The sequence below is a fragment of the Cuculus canorus genome, chromosome 2, assembly GCF_017976375.1.
Source record: "Cuculus canorus isolate bCucCan1 chromosome 2, bCucCan1.pri, whole genome shotgun sequence".
Taxonomy (NCBI): Eukaryota; Metazoa; Chordata; class Aves; order Cuculiformes; family Cuculidae; genus Cuculus; species Cuculus canorus.
Window position 1 is genome coordinate 133,700,103 of NC_071402.1, and position 12,055 is coordinate 133,712,157.

The following is a 12,055-nucleotide window of genomic DNA, read 5'->3' on the forward strand; positions in this document are numbered from 1 at the left end:
TAGAGTTAAATAAAGCCGTAAACAATGAAAACCAGAGTCTTAAATAGGAAATACTGGGCAACCTTGACAAAAGGACGTGGTACCCAGCCTGTCAGTAATTATACAGATGTGTTCTATACACGCTTGAATGTGCTCTGTGGTGGGAATTACAAGTGGATATGGAGTCTAATCCAGGGTCTACAGATGCCAGACAGGAGTCTTCGTTTGACTTTGTGCACTCAGAAACATGCGTGGGGAAGAAGAGTTGAAGCCTTATTACATAGACATGTAGGATAAACTCCAAATTATCTCAGTTGTGTAAGCAGAAAAATACTGAAAAATAGATACTGTTGTCATTACTCAGATTTCTCATGTGGATCGTAACTAAATCCTGTTGATGGTTGAATTACCTTTTTCTTTTAAGTATGTACTAGTTATTTTGATTATTACTTCTTTATTTCAAGCCTTGCATTAATGCTGCGTAATGTTGCAGCCTACATTCTGTTTATATTTGACAGACTTCTCATACCTAACAAAACAACTAAAAAGTAAAAGCAGATTCATATTATTGTAAAGCAGAGAATTGATCAAATAAGTTACTGTAACAGCAGATAGTGGGAACTAATTACTTACTAATGGGCATATAAATGAATATGCCATGCAAAGAGGCATTGAGTGCACCCTCAGCAAGTTTGCAGATGACACTAAGCTGGGTGGAAGCGTGGATCTGCTGGGGGGTAGGGAGGCTCTGCAAAGGGATCTGAACAGGCTGGACCGCTGGGCTGAGGCCAGTAGTATGAGGTTCAACAAGGCCAAATGGCGGGTCCTGCACTTGGGGCACAACAACCCTATGCAGTGCTACAGACTGGGGGAAGAGTGGCTGGAGAGCTGTACAGAGGAGAAGGACCTGGGGGTGCTGGTTGACAGCCGACTGAACATGAGCCAGTGGTGTGCCCAGGTGGCCAAGAAGGCCAATGACATCTTGGCTTGTATCAGAAATGGTGTGGCCAGCAGGTCCAGGGAGGTGATTCTCCCTCTGTACTCGGCACTGGTGAGACCCCACCTTGAGTACTGTGTCCAGTTCTGGGCCCCTCACCACAAGAAGGATGTTGAGGCTCTGGAGTGTGTCCAGAGAAGAGCAACGAAGGGAAGGGGCTGGAGAACAAGTCTTACAAGGAGCGGCTGAGAGAGCTGGGTTTGTTGAGCCTGGAGAAGAGGAGGCTGAGGGGAGACCTTATTACTCTCTATAACTACCTAGAAGGAGGTTGTGGAGAGGAGGAGCTGGCCTCTTCTCCCAAGTGACAGAGGACAGGACAAGGGGGAATGGCCTGAAGCTCTGCCAGGGGAGGTTCAGGCTGGATATCAGGAAAAAAATTCTTCACAGAAAGAGTCATTGGGTACTGGAACAGGCTGCCCAGGGAGGTGGTTGAGTCACCTTCCTGGAGGTGTTTAAGGAATGGGTTGATGAAGTGCTTAGGGACATGGTTTAAGGGAGTGTTAGGAATGGTTGGACTCTATGATCCAGTGGGTCTTTTCCAACCTGGTGATTCTATGATTCTATGATTCAAATGTCTTATGGAAAAGTGACGATGTGGAATACTTTTTCAGTTTTTGAGTTGTAGCAGACTTTTACGTAAGATGTTGGTGATTTTTGTATGTCTCTTAGGTATAGATAGGGTAGAATTTATTATTTTAATCAAAGAAAAAAGCTGTTAAAATAGCTGGTAACATTTTCAGTTAATGGTCAGCTACATAGCAGGGAAAGGTGAGTGTGGCTACCCTCACCCATGTACCTTTGTTTGTCTTTACTCAAGCAGATTAGCTGATCTCAAACCTTTAGAACAGGGAGAAATCTGAATCAGAGCCTACTGTTTCTGGCATGTCTGGGTTCGTGGTCAATTCTTTCCAAATCTGTATGGTTGGGTCATCATTTTTTCTTTGACAAAGAAAAAGTTTGCTTTGCTTGTCTTTTCCATTATTTGGTTTGTGACTTCTGCTGGTGTTGCCTAGTGATGTATTTCTGCAAGGTTTGTCGTGTTTGTTTAATAGAGGAAGGAATGATAAAACATTTTCATGTCATTCACAGAAGACCAGAAATAAGTTTTTTAACATCGTGTTTGAAAAATAAGGTGAAATAGGTTCACATTTGTAAGTCTGGGACCGAACCCACACAGTTGCTGAGGGATTGCAATGGGAGTAAGGTACACTGATGAGAACAATTGTGTACTTAGAGTAAAATTTTTGAAATACAGATTAGTTTCTCAAGGTAATGTGACCTGGTGTCAAAGAATTACAGAATGACTGAGTTGGAAGGCAACTCTGGAGATTATCTAGTCCAACTGTTCTGCACAAGGCAAGGTTAGCTAGAACAGATAAATTAGGATCTTGCCCAGTTGATTTGCAAGTATCTCTAAGGATGGACTTTCCACATCCTCTCTCCACATCCTCTCTGGAAAACCTGTTTCAGTATTTGATCACACTCACAGTAATAAAGTTTTCTTATTTCCAAATAACCTGGAAAAAAAAAAGATTTCTTTGGTCTTAAGAGATTGGAATTTCAGAACCTGCTTTTCTGCAAGCCCTGGAGATGTGTACTTATACGTTTCTCCTTTATTTTTTATTAAGTCTCCTTAAAATTGCCTGAAATAGAACTGGTAAGTTGAAGCACTAACTGGATAATTTCGGGTTCTGTGTGAATAGCTTCTGTCCTCAGATGCGAAGGCTCATAGTGGCCTGGAAATATTTGAATGTCACATCTTTACAGTTTCTTTGGCACTTTTAGGGTAGGATCTTAGTTCCATGTTTTAGCTGTCTCTCACATTTCTTTTTTTTCTCAGAAAACAGGATAAGCATAGTCTTTGGCTTCCTTATTAAATATTTTCCTACTTTGTCTTTTGAATAACAGTAAACAATTTTTTTTTCAGTGTTTTTATAGCTTTGCAAACCTTCTAAAAGAAAACATATGATAAACTATTGTTCTTCCATCCTTCCAATAATCTCCCTGCATTCAGTACCTTTATTGTGCAAACATGTGGATGCGCTGGCTTTTTCATCATTTGTGTTAATGTTTTCTTGGCTGTTTTTTCTTGTCACTAAATGTACTAGAGAATTTGTATTATGCTAGAAACTGCATTTCATGTGTTACATATTCACAGAGCTTATTAATTTAGGCCACAAATGTAGTCTAATGGCACAATAATTAGTTGGCTTAGATTTCATTCTAATATTCCTTCTATTTTAAAAGCATTTTTCCTCATAAAAAACATACTTTTTTCCTTAATAGTAGTTGTCTCTAGGAACTCAGCAGTTATTTTGATAAATAAAGTAGACCAAAAAGCATGAAAAAAATTAAGAGTAATTCAAATAGAGTAGTCTATCATACTATAAATATCAAAGACAAAATTGTCAGCCTGTAGTTTCATAATTCTGTTTCATTTTTCATTATTCCACTTCCTTTGCTATTGTTGAAGTGTGGCATAGTGACTTTTCTACATCTGTTTCCAATATCACCTACTGGTTCTTCCTGTAATGAAGATGAAGTCCAGTTGGTGTATTCCTAACGTTTTTTCCATACAAAATTACAGGGCATGAGTTTAATTTATACTTGCAATAATCACATTGTCTAACTTTGATTTTAAGAGGAAGTTCTTCAGATATTAGGGAATCTGCAGCTTAAATATCTGACATATTATTCATTTGGCCCCTCACTATAAGAAAGACATTGAGGTCCTGGAGCATGTCCAGAGAAGACTGTTTAGGAAGTTCTGACCTTGGTGATTTAGGGAGCACAAGGCTTGTTTTGTTAATCCTGAGAAATGCTCTGTAATATTGGTGCTTCTGAATTTAGCTGCTTCTGAATTTCCCATTATATTTAAGTGTTCAGCAAGAATGCTGTACTCTTTCCAGAAAAAAAGTAATAATTTAGAGATCATCTTAGTCTGGAATATGGAGCTTACTAAAACTTCTTGTACTTTCAGCAATACAACTTTTGATTAGTATAGTATGTAGCTGGATTACAGTAATCAAAATCCGATTTAACTCTCATAAATTGAAATACTGCTTCTGTTTCTGAGTGAACAGTTTCCTTGCTTAGGCGTACCATCCATCTCTTAAAAGAAAGAAAAATAATAAAAGGTGGCTAGCAACCATACCTTTACAACTCCATGCTCTAAGCTGCTCAGGTCAGCATATTTTGCAATAAAATTCCTCAAATACTGGAGCATTCTGCTTGTTATTGTTTCATTGCTCTTCCCAAACACACCTCTCAGCCTGGGTAGAATGTGCATCCTTTTAAAAATACACCAAATTATATGAATTCAGCAGTGTAAATGCAGAAGCTGTGGGTGCAAATTGCAGGGCTATTTTCCAGATGCAAGGCTTTTTTTCATTTTATGATAAGCAACCTTAGTCACCAGCTGCTTAAAAAAATAAATTGAAGTGTACAGGCTTTACAAGGAATTAAAGGGCTTGAAGATGAAGTATGCTGTATTCTAATCAAGTTCCTCATTGCTGAGCCTGACCAAAGCACTTTTTCAAACTAATGATTTTTTGTAGCCCCAAAGTGGCTGCATAAGAGATGATGTGATCACTACACATGAAAACTTTGGTCATCTTTGCTTTAAGCTGTCAGTGAAGTGAAACATTTTATAAAAAACCAAAAAGTTCAAATTTTGGGGAGTGGTTTGGTTGGGTTTGTTTTTTTTTTTTTTAGGGACAACAAAGTGAGTCTGGTCCAAAAAGAGATTGTGGAATTTCAGGAATCAGACTGCCAGGAAGTAAACTAAGTTTGTTTTGGAACAGTTACTATTTTAATTCTTTATTTGTTTTCTTCTAATTTTAAGTAATAATTTACCTTGAGACTAATGGAGAACATTTCAAAGGCCTTTATTACATGTGTTCCAAAGTGACACAACAAAACTGTCATTTCAATTCTCTGAAAACCCTGAGCTATACTTAGTCCAGCAGATCATGCTACCTTGCTGATACATTCAGGGATCACTTTCAGCTGTCATTGATTTTGCAGTTCTCAGAAGATCTCTGTCTTGGGTACTGGGGCACCCAATTTGGATATCTAAAGGAAAGGAATGTGAAAAATGAGCATTAAGTTTCTTAGGATCAGGTAGGAACTAAGGAGTGAAAACGGTTCTTCCATGAGATATCCTGCCTCCTTGAAGCATTGTACTTTATTTTTTAATATCCTAGTCTTTAGCTCCCACCTTCTATTACAAGGGGATAAATATTTTGCCCAGACTATACGCTCATTTACTAGCTGTGTCCTGATTAAACATTGAATGATTCACTCAGTATAAAATACAATCGGTACGCATTATCATGTAGGTACACCAGAGGGCAGGATTTAGATAGCATAAATACATCTGTAGTTTACAGAAAAATTAATTAAGCAATTAAATGATCCTTTTGATATGATTTAAAAAAGACATTGCCTTTACTCGCAATGAATAACAATGGCACTGAATTAAGATGTATCTAGTATTATAAGCAGTGCTTTTTAAAAACTGTTAGAAATACATACTTCAAATTATATCTATTAACTGTCTCCTAGCCAGAAAAAAAAAAAAAAAAATCTACATTTCTTTATAGTAAAGAGCATATTGGGATTACAAAAAAGTAAACTTAGGGCAGTCAATTTTGGTTAATATCATCAACCAAACTGACCTGAAATGTAAGTCCTTTGACATATTACATTCATGTGCAATAGAACAGTCTCCTGCTTTAATACTTTTGTAGATCTATATCACATTCACATTCAGTTGTGGTTTTCCAAGCTCCATAATAATAATTTTCTATGTTTGTCTTTGTACAGAAGCTATCTTTTATCTTTGTCAGCTCTTTCTGTTTATTTTTATTTCTTCTTTACCATTTTGGAGTTGCAGTAACAGGAATAGCACAAAGTATTCAAGGAGGGATAGGTATTGTACTAAGAAAGCAAGCTTATGTATTGTATTTTCCAGTAGAAGAGGTGACTTAGCATGCATGCAGGAACTGTCGGCTTTTTAACTTGGAATTCAATAGCAACATAAGATGAGTTTTACAGATAAAACTGTATCAGAGCTTTAGTACTGTCATATAGTGAGTCCATTTAGACAGATTCACTTGTCCTGGGAGCTAGATGTACTGAGATGTCCTGTAGTTCAGAGCAGCCATTGAAACACTGCTAGTAAATAAACAGTTTAGCAAGAAGTATTAGTAGTGTTAAAAACAATGCTGTAAAACCAGAGGCATTACTTCCTTAAGATTTAATTTCTAAGTGAATATAAAGCTATGAAACAATGTACTGGCAAGACTAGTCAAAAAATAAAGATCTGAATTTTGAATCTAAAGTCCTGTGACAGAACTGTCAAGATCCTTATTGTACTTCTGAAGCACGGTAAGTAGTGAGGGAGAGCATAGGCTGTTTCCAGAGATCGATTATACACATCATGTAACAGGTATACAAATTTTCTAGCCAGAGAAATACAATCAGACTTGACCCCATTGTTATCTGAGTACTGGATGTTTGTGAGAACTCACAGTTTATGTGTACTTTACCAGTCAGGGATTGTTATGTCTAAAAATCATAAATGTTAACATTTTCTGATCTCTGCCAGATGACAGTAATGTTTACAGGTCCAAAAAAAGTGAGAAATCTTTGAACACAGCTGGAAATCCATTAACTCAATTCTGGTTTGGCACATAGTGCAGATAAACCTTGATGACTGCTGGAAAAATCATTCTTCTGTAGCTGATGATCTGTTTCTTGATGGATAGGTGGTTTATAAGTCTTGATCTAAGTATACCTAAGGGTAAGAATAAGTATGCAAACAGTATGAGTGATCCCTGTGACTAATTTGTTACTAGAGCAATGCTTGTTAATTGCTACTGTTATGTCTGATCCAACAGATGCTGCATTCTGCCAGTAATTATCATTTATATATAGTATTGACAGATATTTAGTGTAAAAGATTGTATTCCATTGAAAGTCTTTAGTCTCAGTATGTAGAATGAATATTAAACTCAATTGATGTGATGCACTCTCATCCATCATCTGACAGGAGATCACATAGTGGTTTCTAGGAAGGAGACCTCTCAGGAGCTGCAGCTGTTGGGAAAGCTAATCCTTCCTCCATTGCGCTGGGGAAAGAGTGCGAGTAGTGTTGCATGTAGGATATTTTTCTGGTGTTAGCGTGAAACTAACACTGGTTCTCTTTGGGTCCCACATCCCCTACACTCCCGGCCACAGAGCAGTAACCTCAGATTTCCTGATAGTTCTGTTTATTGTGATGCACCGAGGTACTCCAGTGCTTGGAGTCCTCCTCTGCAGTACTGTTGCTCCCTTCCATATTACTTCAGTTCCTGGTCTTCAATCCCCTTCCCTATCCTCACTGCTCCCAGCACTCCTACCAGCCATCTATGTCTATTCCCTCTGTTCCGGTAAGAGGTAGAAAATGTTGTGTCTGGTTTGCAGCGCTGGGCTCTTGCTGCCAAGTTCGTGAGTTCACCTGGACTCATGGCATGTGTGTGCATGTTAGGGGAAGCGGTGTGAGATGCCGCCAGGTGCTGCATTCACCAGATGGCTCCTGTTTCTTATTAAAGCTGCACAAATTAGTATCTCTGTTTCGAATCGGGTAGAGAGCAGCAAAAAAACTCATAGGCTGATTGCATAAAATTCACTTAGATTAGGAAAGAGGCTCTCAGGATTCTGCAGGAGGGGAAAAGCTTTTTCCCCACTTTGGTTAATCTTCTATAGGGAAAATATCCCCCATTAATTTTAACAGATTTGATTTTCTGTTAGTGTAGTAGACAGACCACTGCAGGTGTCGTTCAGAGGATTTATTATCACAGAAGGCTGGTCCTTGCCACTTGTTCATTTATAGAAGCGACTCTTGTTGCCTTAGGCTTTGGGAATCACTAAATGGGTTTAATATTTTCTGGTTTGACTTTTTAATTAATCATATGAAACAACATTAAAGTTAATGTTTTGATTTCTAGTTAACAGGGGTTTTTTTTCTGTTTCTGCATTTTATGCATAATAAATTATGGATCATAGCAAATCTTCAGCCCTGTTAATGACATTTCTTGATCAGGAGACTGGGAATTCTCTGAGAGCAAGTACTTGCACTCTACCACGTTGTGCTCTAATAGCTTTCTAAGGGGCATGCTGTGAAAGAGATATTTTTAAAGCAGAATAAATATGTGTTTTAGCACTTTTTGGAAGTTGAATGGCTTACAGGAAGACCTGTCAATGGCAATTGATAAGCATGGTATTTACTCTGTTTCTATTAAATAACCTGATTAAATCTGCAATATCAAAATCAGAGTTTACAACTTCTATATTCTCTTCTTCCTTTTCATCTTTCAGATATGCTTTTCCTACAAAACTAAAAATGCTGAAATTACTTACAGAGAATGCAAAGCCTCAATGTTCATATTTTTCTGGTAACACAACTATTCCTAAGCTTTGCCCACTATTTGCTGTGCTTCTAGGTAATAAGAGAGATTCTTTTCACTATGAAATTTCCATCAGGTGCTGGAACAGAAAAAACAAACACAGTCTTTGGGTTTGTAAACACAAAAAATCAATGAGGAGACAACATTACTTCCCAGTGATGAAGCCTAAATCCTCCCATCACGTGAAGGAGCTCCCCAGTCTGTCACGCCAGCAAGGTGCCGAGGAACTTCTTGCCCCACAAGTAAATGCCTGTCTGGAAGCTGGGCACTGACTATTTGCGGGACATCTGCACAAAACTCTCTCAAGGATGCCACGGTGCCTTGAGACTTACAATTTGCACACGTGCTTTCTATCACCCTGATTTTTTACTTAACACTAACACTACAACTTAACTCTGCAGCCTTCCATCAGACAGAGTAAATATAATTTCCAAGCAGCATGGTGAGAGCTACTTAAATAACAGCCCCCTTTTAGATATCCTGTCTGTGTCTGACTCTTCAGAGGGTGTAAAGAGTAGAAAGAATTTCTGAGAAAAACAGCTCAGCATTATATTTTTTTTAAGTTGTCTTTGATTACTGTAATTGCTAATGCAATTAATACCCTTGAGACATGCTCATGGTCCTGGCAGACTCACAGACCTTCAGATCAGGAATCAGTTATAGCCTACAAATGATAATGTACTAATTTTTTCTTTGGCTTTTTACTTCTGGATGTGACAACAAACCAGATAGTATATGGGCAGAACAGAAAGAAAAGACAAAATTATTCTCTCGTGCAAAAAGATGAAGGTAAAATATTTTTTCCTAAATTTCTCGTTGATCATTTTGAATGTCTCTGCATATTTTGGGATAATTAGGTAGTAATTGACAATTATGCATGCATTTACAGAAAGTGATTTATTTTGGTTATCAGGCCTGGAAATAACTGTGGTGACGTTTACTTGGTCATGGACCTCAATTTGATCTAAGGTTTTCATTGACACTCTTTAAAGTGAAATGATAAGGAGTGTGATTTTTAGTTTGAAATTGTGGGTGGAAAATTTTGTGTACAAAGTCAACTAAAATGCCTGAACAATCCCATCAAGACACTTTTTTATCTGTGGACTGTATTTAATCAATACTGCTATGAATTGAAGGAACTTAGATTTAATTACCAGTATTCAGTAGAATTCTTGGCTATGACAGTGAAATTTATCCTTAAAATTTTTACTAGGAAAATAGAGGTCTCCTTGGGAAAATGGTTTGAGGATTGGGATTGTTGCAGAAAATTATCTCAAATCTGTTGTGCGGGTGTGCCCATCATTAATAGATTTAACTTTCTTGTTCCACTACTGATGATATGTGTCTCATTGATATAGTATTTATCTTGGACAGTTTGGAAAGTGCCAAAAATCGGTTGTTTGATATACAGAAGAATTTTGTTCAAGACTTAACAGACAGCATTTTCCAGATGAAGCCAATCAAGTCTCAGAAGTATAATGTCAAACTAGCAAGTATGCAGTTCAGCAGCACAGTCAGCATTTATCATCCCTTTACAGCCTGGAAAAACGTGCAGAACTTTAAAGAGAAAATCAAATCTATGGGCCTTATTGGCCACGGCACCTATGCTTATTATGCAGTTTCCACCGCTACTCAGCTGCTTAAAGCTGAAGGTCGTAAGAGAAGTGTGAAAGTGGCTTTTTTGATGATGATCATCCAAAGAGCCCTAATATGCAGAGTATAGCCACAGCGGCCAGGAGTATTGGCATACATATTTTTACCTTTGGCCTTTCTAAGAAAAAAGTCCAAGAAGAAAAATTGTGTGATAATTGTGATTGCGCGTGATGTAAAAATTGTGATATCTGGTGATTCATCCTCTAAACATGTTTTATGCTTGGATGATCAAAACTTGGTAGCTGATGTAGCATTGCAACTGGTAAGTAATACTGATGTTAATTTTGTCACCCATCTGTCCATGGCAGAGTTCATTTAACTTTTTTAGGTAAGTCCTGAGGGCAGTGCAGAGGTTTGCAGCTGATTCAGGGCTGGAGCTGGCCTCAAATTTGGAAGTTCAGGAAAGTTGTAAGTATCTTCTGGAACAACTGCAAGAGCTGGGTTCCAGTGTTGATAGAGAAGGTCAGTAATTATGGGCTTAAGAATTAACTTCCAGAAACTCTGCTGAAGCCAATAGGATTTTTTTAATTGAATGGGATCAGATTTCCAAAGCACTGTAAATCTGCCACTGTAGATATTAATTTAGAGCCCTTCTAGCACAGCTTAAGGCACACATAAGAAAAGATAAAGAATACTGCTTAATCGGTTTATTAGTTTAGAGTAAACACAAGCCTTGCTGCAAGAGTCAGCTGCACTTCACCTTCCTCTCCTGTGAGCAACAATATACAAAGCATTGGGGCAGCCCAGGAAATGTTTTAACAGTTCTAGAAAATATTTTTAAGTAAATTAAAACTTTGTAAATAATAAATTAAGACAATTCGGAGGAAAATAATTGTTAGAAAATGCAATAGCTTTAATTAGAGAGTAGTCTACAGAGAATGTATGTAATATTTTGTGGCCTCTTAAAGATGGTAAAAAACTAATTTGGAAAATTTAAAATCAGAAATGGAAACTTGCTAGTTGATACGTGTGAAAATCAATGATTATGTTGAGCAACTAAGTACCTGGCTAGAGATCTCGCAGAACAGTAAGTGAAAGGCATTTCTGGAATAATTAATGTTGTTGCAAGTCTATGTGAAGCTTTACAAGGAACAGTTCTTCTCTGAGATCTTGCAGAATGATGCTGTCTTCAAGAATGTTTTTGTGGTGCCTGTCTCTGCTACATGAGGACTCAAGACACACAGACACATGGGATTTCCTCCTCCTAGCCAGTCTCCAAGGAATTTCATGCCTGGACAGTAATAGCTCAGCTGCACTGATCCAGTTGATGGAGAGACAGGGTATTTTCCAGCACAGAGTGTGTCTCTGAGCATATGATAATACTGTAGAAGGTGGCTTGTTCTCATGCATAGGACTGATAAAACCACTGAGAACTTCCCCTAAATATCATATTAGTAAGACCTTCCATAGAAAGGGCTTTCTTTATATTCCCCTTGTTATCAGTGTTCCTTAATATTGTCTGTTTAGCTGTCCCATTACATCTCATTTGTTTTTCTGATCATTATGGGTCACAAGAAGCAGCCTCCTGTTCCTGCTGAAGAACCCTTTTACTACGAGTAGTTCCACAAACTGATTCTTAGCACTGTGAGGGAGGGATGAACACTGAAGGTATTCACATTCTTTACCATCCACCCTGGAAATTCTGTAAACTAGAGAAGGAAAATTGTTAAATTAGGACTCTGGTAAATATTATGTCTATATGACTAGTATTTTTCTTTTCGTTTCAGGAAGCCTTGCTTCAGAAGCAGTTAGGTTTTTTGAGTTTTGTGTGTTTTGATTACTCTTATTCATAATAGGTCTCTTGATGTCTGCTTCTTCTACTAAGCAACAATACTCCAAGATTAATTGACCTTCCTCCTCTGAGTACAGTTTTTGAGTGGGGTTGCTTTTATATTAACTTTCATCTATTTCTTCAGTCCCTTCTCCTGAGAAATCTGCAACTTCTGCTCATTAGTGGGTAGTATCAACAGTAGAA